The 10,000-nt window shown below is 39.6% G+C and overlaps 1 pseudogene; it reads left to right on the forward strand.

Annotated features, from left to right (window-relative positions):
- The window catches only part of LOC140925571 (metabotropic glutamate receptor 3-like), a 19,016-nt pseudogene that overhangs the window by 8,854 nt on the left and 162 nt on the right, over nt 1-10,000 (forward strand).

Genomic DNA, 10,000 nt, shown 5'->3' on the forward strand with positions numbered 1-10,000 from the left:
ACCACTCCCCAAGTAGCTATAGTGGAGGGCGGAAATGATGCCTCTCCTTGCAAAAAAGAGAAATAATCATTTACAGGGTGCCGTGTGTAGAATAAACGCAATACTGCTATCAAATAAGGGCGACCGCCCGTCAAGTTTTCATCTATTCTGTCGTCGCACAGTTAAACACAATTCATACATGAACTGAAAGTGCGAAAACATGTTCAATACACGAAAATAAATTTACCAAAAACGCCATGCTTATACTGCGGCTTAACATATTCAGCTTTATGTATAAAATACGAAATCTCTTAATCATAACTGTTCTTTACCCAACTACAAGTTAGATGACTTGCCTGCTTTTTTATTTTTATCGCCTTTTTTAGAATAAAGAGACATTTTTGTTGCTTTGTCGAAGATGATAATAGCGGCTCGTAACCAGACTAGTGATGACTTAAAAATAAAGTATTGCATAGTGGTTTATCCCATGTACACGCATTTATCGAGACTGAATAAGCCAAACACGGAATTCACGCTTCCTAATAGTATACAAAAGCACAAATTATATCTTTGGAAGTTTTCCAGTTTTTTACTATGTTGAGGCTGCAAATCCACTATAAAATAATAAAAAAAAATTGTCGTCCACCAGCAGTTCCTCTAACAGGTGCTGTGTTCCAAAAAAAATTTAACTTTCAATATTGCCTCCACAAGTTGTTAAACGACACCACAAATGACAAACGCTATTAATCGGTTAGACGGCACAAGTGTCGAGTGGTAAATAAAGGAATTTCCATTTCGGCAGAAAAATCTCTAAGTTTTGGAAACTTAGCAAGCTTACCCATGTTTCTTCCTTTTCCCCAGCGGAAAGTAGCGGCAAGGTAAGTGACCTGAAAAAATTTATTCGTCCGTATAAATATAACGAACTAAACATGAATCGCTACACATGAACCGCAGTGTGCTTTTAGTCTTCACATATTTAACGCATTGCAGAAGCTTCCTCCGTAGGTTAAGTTTTACCCGTTTTTGATAGATTACAAAACTGGCCACCAAAACAAACCGGGATGGTAAACTACCAGCTAGGCTAAAGCTTTGCAGTCCACAAGGTACAAATCTTCATTGACAATTAATTTGGAGTATGGAAGTGGCGGTTGCCGCCACCGTCAAACCGAAACAACAATGCTTAACGGTGTAGGTGGTCCAGTAGACAATAAGGCAGAATCGGTTCGATTTGTAAACTAAATCGAGCTAGTAAACAACTAGAGTAAAGCTTTTCTGTCCATAAGGGACAAACGTCCAACGAATTTTGATATGGAGCGTGAACGTTTCAGTCATCGCCTCGAAACAAACAGGAATGCAAAACGGGGTAGGGTTCTAAAGCAGAAATGGTCCGGAAAATGTGTAATGAAAAATATATGCCTTTAAAAATTCGTCTGGTTGTCTATGTAAAATGTGGCATTTCATGACTTGCTCCCGTAAACGTGTCGCATTTTTCGTCTCCACATTTTGGGAATGAAAGAATTTCTGGTGCTAAATCTTGAGTTAGGCTCATAACCAGGGACATTAAACAAGTATGCAAACACACAAACCAGTTTATATTTTTAGTTCTCTTGATGACCTAATTTGTTTTAGGCGGGATTAGAAAAACTGTTCCCTACTGCTTTATAAGACTGACTCTCTTTGTTGTGCTATTTGGACACTGTAAATTTTGCAACCAAGAATTGAGAGCCTATAAAGATGGCGACGTAATGTTAGGTGGCCTATTTAGTCTCCATATGACTAGCAACGATAATCAACGGGGCGAATTTTCCGCTAAAGAGTTTGGACGCGCTGAGGCTGTCATCTTTGCTATTGACAGCGTAAACAAGAATTCCAGTCTTCTACCAAACGTTTCCATTGGGTACGACATACGAAACTATTGTGACAGTCGGGCACTGGCGATGCAAGTAGCGTACGACTTCAAGCGTAATAGTGATCCAGTTTGTATGCATAAATCGAACTCCTCCATGTCTGCAAACAGCAGTTACACCAAGTGGGCCTGGTCCAAGGCCATCTCAGCGCTTGTTGGTGTTTATAATTCTGCCAGCGCGGTCCTGGTAGCAAGCCTACTTCAGGCCGCTGACATTCCTGCCATTAGCTCAACTACAACAAGCGAAGAATTGAGTTCACAGTTTTACAAAGACTTTTTCAGGACAGTCCCTTCTGATAAGTGGGTAGCAAAAGCCATAGCAGACATCATAGAACGCTTTAACTGGACATACGTGGCGGTTGTTGGTTTGGATGACTCTTTTGGAAGAAGTGGCATTTTAGCGCTAGAAAGAGAATCGCACAATCGTACGTTCTGTATTGCTTTTTATGAGTTGATCCGTCTCCTAGATTACCACGACAACATGGAACGGACCGTTGCTAGAATCAGGAAGCACGGTACAATAGGGGTGATAATCGTTTGGCTTTATGGCAAATACCTCGAAAAATTCTTCATTGTGGCGACAGAAAATGGTTTACAAGGAAAGACTTTGATACTAAGCGACGGAAGCACTATCGAAGAAACATTTCTGTTGGACCCACGCTTCTCGATTCTCAATGGATCACTGGTAATAGATTTATACGATTATCCTTTTCCTGCATTTGAGGAACACGTTAAGAATATCACTTCCGCAAAAAGCGCCGAGCGCGACGTAAAATGGTGGCGAGAGTTCTGGCGATCGCAATTTAACGGTTCAATGGGCAAATCGATTGATTTAGGGATTACACCGTGCAAGAGAAACCTAACACAGGACCATGCGCTTTTTAAGCTACGCAGCTCCTTCGTATCATATCTAATTGATGCTGTGTAAGCCATTGCATATGCTCTAGATTCCATCTACCGCTGTACCACTGAACAAGGTTTTCGAAATGAAGGTAGACCGTGTCCTTTGGCCAATCCGACCATTAAGGGACGCGATCTAAAAAAATATCTGAGAAACGTCAGTTTTGATGATTCGACCGGAAAAGTGCGATTTAATAGGATTGGAGATCCTTTGTCTGCTTCATACAGCATCATGAACTTCCAACCTTCATCAGCCATAGGAGCACATCTCAGAAAGGTCATGGTGGGAACTTGGAACAAGGATAGCACGCCTGAACTCAAGATAAACACATCGCTATTACGCTGGAAAACTATGTCAACCCAGGTGTCTTTCTGTTCAACAAAATGCCTTCCAGGCACCAAAAGGGAAATTACCTCGCCGTGTTGTTGGGACTGCGTTAACTGTCCTCAGGGAACCATCAGTGCCGAGATCGGATCCACGAGCTGCTCAGTGTGTGAGCCAGAAACAAAGCCAAATGATGGGAGCACCAGGTGTGAAAATCTACCCATCTTAAACGTCACTCTCAAAACCGCCGCAAGAATAACCATAACAGTGGTGGCTTCCATCGTATTCATTCTCACATTGTTAGTGTGCGGCACCTACATCAATTTTTATAACACCCCAATCGTGAAGGCTTCGAACAAAGAGGCCTCTTTTCTGCTGCTTTTTGGCATCTCAGGTCTCCTTATATTAGCTGTCCTTGACGTTTCTGAACCTAGCGATTTTCTTTGCATTCCAGCAACTTTCTGGCGTTATTTCACCCTCAATCTGTGTGTTACAGTGCTCTTTACGAAAACGATGCGGATTACAAGCGTGCTTGAGATTGACAAAGTGGCCCAGTTGTTTACACCATGTTACAAAACCGTGGCAAGGCAAACCATTTTTGTTTCTGTAGTGAATGCAGTTCCAATCTCTCTGTTAATTCTTTGGGTGTTTACGGATACTCCTGGGTGCGAAAAGATCATTCGTTCAGATGAGTACATCTTTCTTGTGTGCAATCATTATTACACCAACACCGGCTTCGCACTCTTCATTGCTGTTTCTTTTTACGTACTAACTGTGGCTCTCTTGTGTACGTATTACTCTTTTAAAGCAAGAGGAATTCCTGAAAACTTCAACGAGACAAAATACATAGGTTTCTCCATGTACATTCTACTGTTGTCATCAATAGTATATTACCCTGTGGCGTTTAGGTTTTTATAGTTGGTACGTAACACTCGTTTCTTGTTTAACGACGTTAGTATCGGCGTCTGGCTTTTTAGGTTGCATGTTCGTGCCCAAAGTCTACATTCTTCTTTTCTGTCCCCAGCAAAACACAATGGAATACGTCAGGTCGCAGGTGTTGCGTTTCTCTTTTGGCAGCGTAGCAGGAGCAAGAGTTTTTCCCAAGCCCGTCAATACCGGAATATCTAACCCAGCTCTAGAGCCAGAAAACGGAAGGGCTTGTACGAGTAAATTATAGTGTAAATTACAGTTTTATTTCTCAAGTTTAACAAATGCTTGGTAAGAATAGGGAAAAACTAATTTAGTGTCGTTTTTTAACCTAAGCTACTTCTTTTACTTAGTTGAATATCGATTAAGAAACTTTGATTAACCCTTGAGCGAATTGATTGAGACCAAGAAGTGGTTGGCCACGAGGCCTTTTCTGCATTGGTGTCTTTTAGCACATTAGACATTAAAAAGTACAGAAAATTTCCACACAAGGATATTCGCCATTAAAGTCGGCTGGGAATATTGATCTTCTGACACTATTTTATGTACACTAAGATGCACTGAAAGACATTGATAGCTAAAGCGGAGGACCATCACTCGAAAGACAATGGCACAACCAAAAAAGACAGTCTGACACCGACATAGGCCGCAAATGACCGCATGATCGAGAATAAATGAATGGCGTGACATCACACTATATGGTGACCAGAATCAAACTGGAATGATCAATTTTTATTAACATAATAGCACGTAAAAATCTGTCATTCCCAGATCAAAACGATCTTGTACAAAGTTAGATAATCAAAGAACGCGAATTTCATTCATGCATGCCTTGTAGAATTGGGCAAGAGAACTAAGCACCTGGCTGGGCCATCAAATGTTAACTCAAATTCTGAAAATGTGCATGAAGTCGTTTAACAAAAGGAAAGCCACTCCAAGCCAATACTTATCATAATTTATCATTTATCATTTTTACAGCCCTCATAGGAGAGTAAGACGAAACGAAGATATGTTATTGTTTAACCAGGTTTGCAACCAAAAATTTAGTAGGTTTTTTGAGTGTAACTCTGTCAGTATTGGTCAGGATTGGTCAGAATTTCCAAAATGACGAGGTATCTATACAAAGATCTTTCGTTCCGGCATTCGTTGCTTAACAACGTAATCACTTAAAGTGAGGGCTAAGTCGGTTCAGGAATGTGTAATCTGCACTTTTCCATACTGCTCCAATTTACAGCCAAGGGGTAATGCCTTCACGTCCAGAAGCAATTATGGGCGCATGTGCCTCTTTAGCACTGTACTTCTTCTAGGAAGTATTTATTTCTATCATATTCTATTTTTTTAACTTGGGAATGAAAAAAGGATTATAATGGAAAGTCAGTTGGCAGGTTCATCATTGTCATCATCATTCTATGGTGTGCGCCAGAATATTTTGCCCTACAGGAACTCGATAAAGCGACACGAACTGTGACTGAACCGCTTCACAAACTTCCCACGTATGTCTATTCATTCCTCAATTAATATTTAGATTTTAGGTTGGCCAACGAAATGTCGATTTCAGAAATAAAGACACTTATTACACATTAGCTTCCTTTGCATTATCAGTGTATGAACTAGAGTTTTTGAACTATCAGCAATTACTCGACCAGACGCACCAGATATTTTTATCTTCCACATTACTTTTAAAAAGTATGTCTGTTATTATTTATACCAACGACTCAAAAATAATGATTTTCACGCTAGACAAAACTGAGTCCCAAATCCACCAATAATTTCAGCAGGGAGTGCTTTTATTGCAATAAGAGATATCAGGCTTCGCTAATAGTTTTGAAACTTACCAACCATTTTCATGGTACACACTTGTTATTTTGTTTCTAGTCAAAGTAAACTCTGCTAACATGAATACGTCTTGTAGAGGTTATTTCACGAAAATAGGAATAGGAAAGTAAATTATAGTCATCTTGTTTGTTCCTTTTTCTTTGATCTATTAGGAATTTCCAAAAAAGAAGAATAGACAAACTGAATAGGGCAGGTGAACATAACAAACTTTACATAGCTAAGAAAATATATAACGGACAGGTTATCAACGTCGCCAATGCAAGTCAAGTCAAGTAACTTTATTTAAACTCGGTAAAAATATCAGGCATATAACTAATATAAAATTCTAAGCTATTCTTACAATATAAATATATATAACTTCACAGAAGTTCAGGTTTCACGAGTAATCATCGTTTTATTGCTACAGAACTGTTTCGTATGATTACTCGTGAAACCTGAACTTCTGTGAAGTTATAGCTGATGCTCCTCAACCAATTGAGTCGAGCGCTCTACGAAATACGTTCTACTCAGAAAACGAATTTATATATATATATATATATATATATATATAACCTATGATCTAACCTATATAATAATATGATAATAAATAGGATATAAAACAGATGTACATATAATATTAAATAATGAATAAATAATAGATAGTATATCAATTAAGTTAGCCTGCTTTCCATGGATGGCGAGTGTTTATTATTTCAAGGATTCCTAGCAGCCAGATTTAAAACTGTGTATGGATTCTGCCTGCCGCAGAGTCGAAGGCAAACCGTTCCATAAGACCGCCCCGCTATAACGAACACTATTTTTAAGATAATTGGTGCGGGGAAGAGGGACATCAAATTTATTAGAGGAATCTCTCAAGAAATAATTACAAACACAGTTTACAAATCTATCCTGTAAAAAACCGTGAGTACATTTGTAAACGATGTTTACTGTGTGGAGTTTGCAACTCGCCTCAATAGTTCAATTTTAAGTTAACTCTTTTGCAACACTATGTTATAGGATGCAAGAAAACCCCACTCCACAAGTAGCTACGGCGGAGGGGGGAACGAAAGTCTCTCCTTGAACAAAGAAGAAAAGAAAAGGAAAAGAAATAATCATCGACAAGGTGCCGTATGCGGATTAGAATCCCGTCAAGTTTCCAGCTATTCTGTCAACTCACTTTTAAACACAATTACTTCAACTTAACGTACGAAAACATATTCAGTAAACGAAAACAATGTCTTAAACCGCTATGCTCATCATGCGGTTTAACATATTCAGCTTTATCTATAAAATATGAAAGCTCCTAATGACTGCTCTTTTACTTAACTACAAATTGCCTGGATGACCTCACTCTTGCCGCTTTTTTAACTGTATCGCCTTTTTTTGGTAAGTGAAAGCTTTGTTGCTTTATGGAAGAACATGCATATGAGAGCAGCTCGTAACTTAAGTGGACAAACCAGACTAGTGATCTTGGAATACTACACTGAAATACTCTACCAGGTGCCGTGTGCCCAAATCAACTTTCAACCGTCTAATTAATTATTACCAGCGCAAAGTTATTAAGGTGGCCTGACACAGTTTTTCAGGGTCAATACCTCCCACGTTTGAGCGTAAACTACGTGGCCATTTACAAAGGTCTTGGAGAAATTAACACCACAGTTAGCTACAGTTATATTAGCATAATCTACCCGTCAGAGAAAAAAAATCATTGGAACAAGCAGCATTTTAGCATGAGGTAAAAGTCGTGTGTTGCCTACCGACCTCCTTTTTATACTAAAAATTCATGTTGTGTGATTATATTCCTAATCCATCAATACAAACTCTTTCAAAACATGTTGTAATCGTTTGAAATAGGAAATTAGTAAGGCTTAAATCATGTTGTTGCAAAAGTTGAATCGGTGATAAAAGCTTAATTGGGTTGAATAGAATGAAATACTCCACTCGTTTGCTCATAGCTTAACTTGCTTACACCGTCAAACCCTTTTAATACATTTCTTATCATTTGCTTTCCTTCAATGCCCTTTCAAAACTTTCCGTACCCGCCATCACAACACTTCTCGCGGGTACACTTACGTCATGTCAACAGCACAGTTGGAAATACTCTTTCACATGCTGGTCTATTCTTGTCAACCAATTGTAGCGTCTGTTAGATATAAAGTCCCTCAGGTGGTCGTTAGGAGCCAATCAGCTGTCGTGTCCAAAATCTGGACCAACTGATTTAACCGTGCTAACGATTGGATCAGCGGCATCAAAGCAATAGCGCTCTGCTCCAGAGGCTTTTCGCGCGGGTCACAATAAAGACTTGACAGAAACCGGAAACCGCGCTAGAGAAGTCTCTGGCACCCAGGGTACCACAAATGACAAACGCTATTACTATACATTCAACTCACTATCTCTTTTCTGATTGGCCGAAAGCGTACAGTGAATTTTCGAAATCAGCGCCTGGGACAATTATACAATAATCATGTCAAGGACAGTCAAGGTCACGGGTAATCATGCCATGTATGACCGCGGTGTATGATTTCCAAAGGTAATCATGTCAAGTTCGTGCGCTTTGTGTTGCTTGCCGTCAGTGAATAAGCAAAAACATGACTTCCAGGTTTGTTTTGTCGACCGAGCAAGACAATGAAAAAATAGTTAAGAGAGGGACTCACAAACGAATTTATTAAGGAAGAAAGGTAAAGCGGCATGACAATAGACGTATAACTGACAAATATGACTCGGATAACTTGAAAAAGGGAAGTTGGATTAGAATGGACCTCCTTATAAGATCAGCAACCACTTTCCTGAGGGAGTCCATTTTCGGCTGGTTCTCCGTTAAACAAGGATCGCCTCTCATGCAGTAGCAGCGAGGTAAAATTCATTCGCACATATAAAAAAATTAACTAAAAATGAATCCCTAGGCACGAACCGCATATGCATTGTGCTTCTAGTTTTTACCTATTTACAGCATCGCAGACGCTTCCTCGGTTGGTTACGTTCAATGAAAATTGATTTGGAGTAGGCACTACCGAAAAAAAAAGGATGCCAAACGGTCTAGGTGGTCCAGTAGACTATCGAGCAGAAGGTACTAATGTTCAAAGAAAATTGATTTGGAGCCTGAAAACGACAGTCGCCGCCGCCAAAAAAAAACAAACAAGAATCCATACAGTGTGGGATTAAAGCAGAAATAGTCCGTCAAATGTGTAGTAAAAAATAAATACCTTCAAAAATTCGTCTGGTTGTCCTTTGTAAAAGGTGGCATTTCAGAACGTGGTCCCTTAAACGCTTCGCATTATTCGTCTTCAGATCTTGGGAATGAGTTAGGTTCAACTCGTAAGTATACAATTCAAAGACAAAGGCCCGCAAATGACCGCATGAGCGAGAATAAACGAGCTTGGTAAAATCTGACTTCGGCTGGCTGGAAACTACTTGAATTATTAAAACTTAACTGATAAATTTTAATGAATAAAATTCTAGTTAACAATATGTCATTGACAGACCATAAAGATTGTTGTACAAAGTTGTCTGATCAGAAAAGACGAATTTGAGTTGAGGGCATGCACGCCTTCTAGAATTGAGCAAGGTGCACAACTAAGTAGCTGGCTGGGACCATCTTAACTTCCATCAGTAAAACAAATGCCGGTAAAAACAGACATTTTCCAAACTGGAAAACGACGCAATTTTTCGGACCAGCTGTCCCCTCAAATGCTGAAAATTTGGAGGAAGTCGTTTCAGAAAAGTGAAGCCATTCTAAGCCAGTAGGTATCATAATTAATCATTTTATAGCCCTCATGGGAGACTAAAGAAAAATAAAGATGCAATTTTACTGTTAAAAGCCTTCACGTTCATCAGCCAAAACTACGTACTATGGGGATTTGTTTTGCGAGATAAAGACTACTAAGGCATACTGGAATTTAGTGAAAAAAGCCACTGCACCGAAGCAGCAAACTGTTGTTGACCCATTGAAAACAGAGTCTGGTCACCTAGTTGTAAAGGACGACCATAAAGCTTGCTTGATGAACACCTACTTTGCTGCAGTTGGTGAGAAACTGGCGTGTGAACTCCCGCCTTTAATCATGCAATTATTGTCCTCTGATTCGCTGCTGCAGTCGAGTGGTGTGCAGTCACTTTCCGATGTCAAGTTGACAGAAGACAGCGGTCTGCGA

Source organism: Porites lutea, chromosome 2 (genome assembly GCF_958299795.1).
Source record: "Porites lutea chromosome 2, jaPorLute2.1, whole genome shotgun sequence".
NCBI lineage: Eukaryota > Metazoa > Cnidaria > Anthozoa > Scleractinia > Poritidae > Porites > Porites lutea.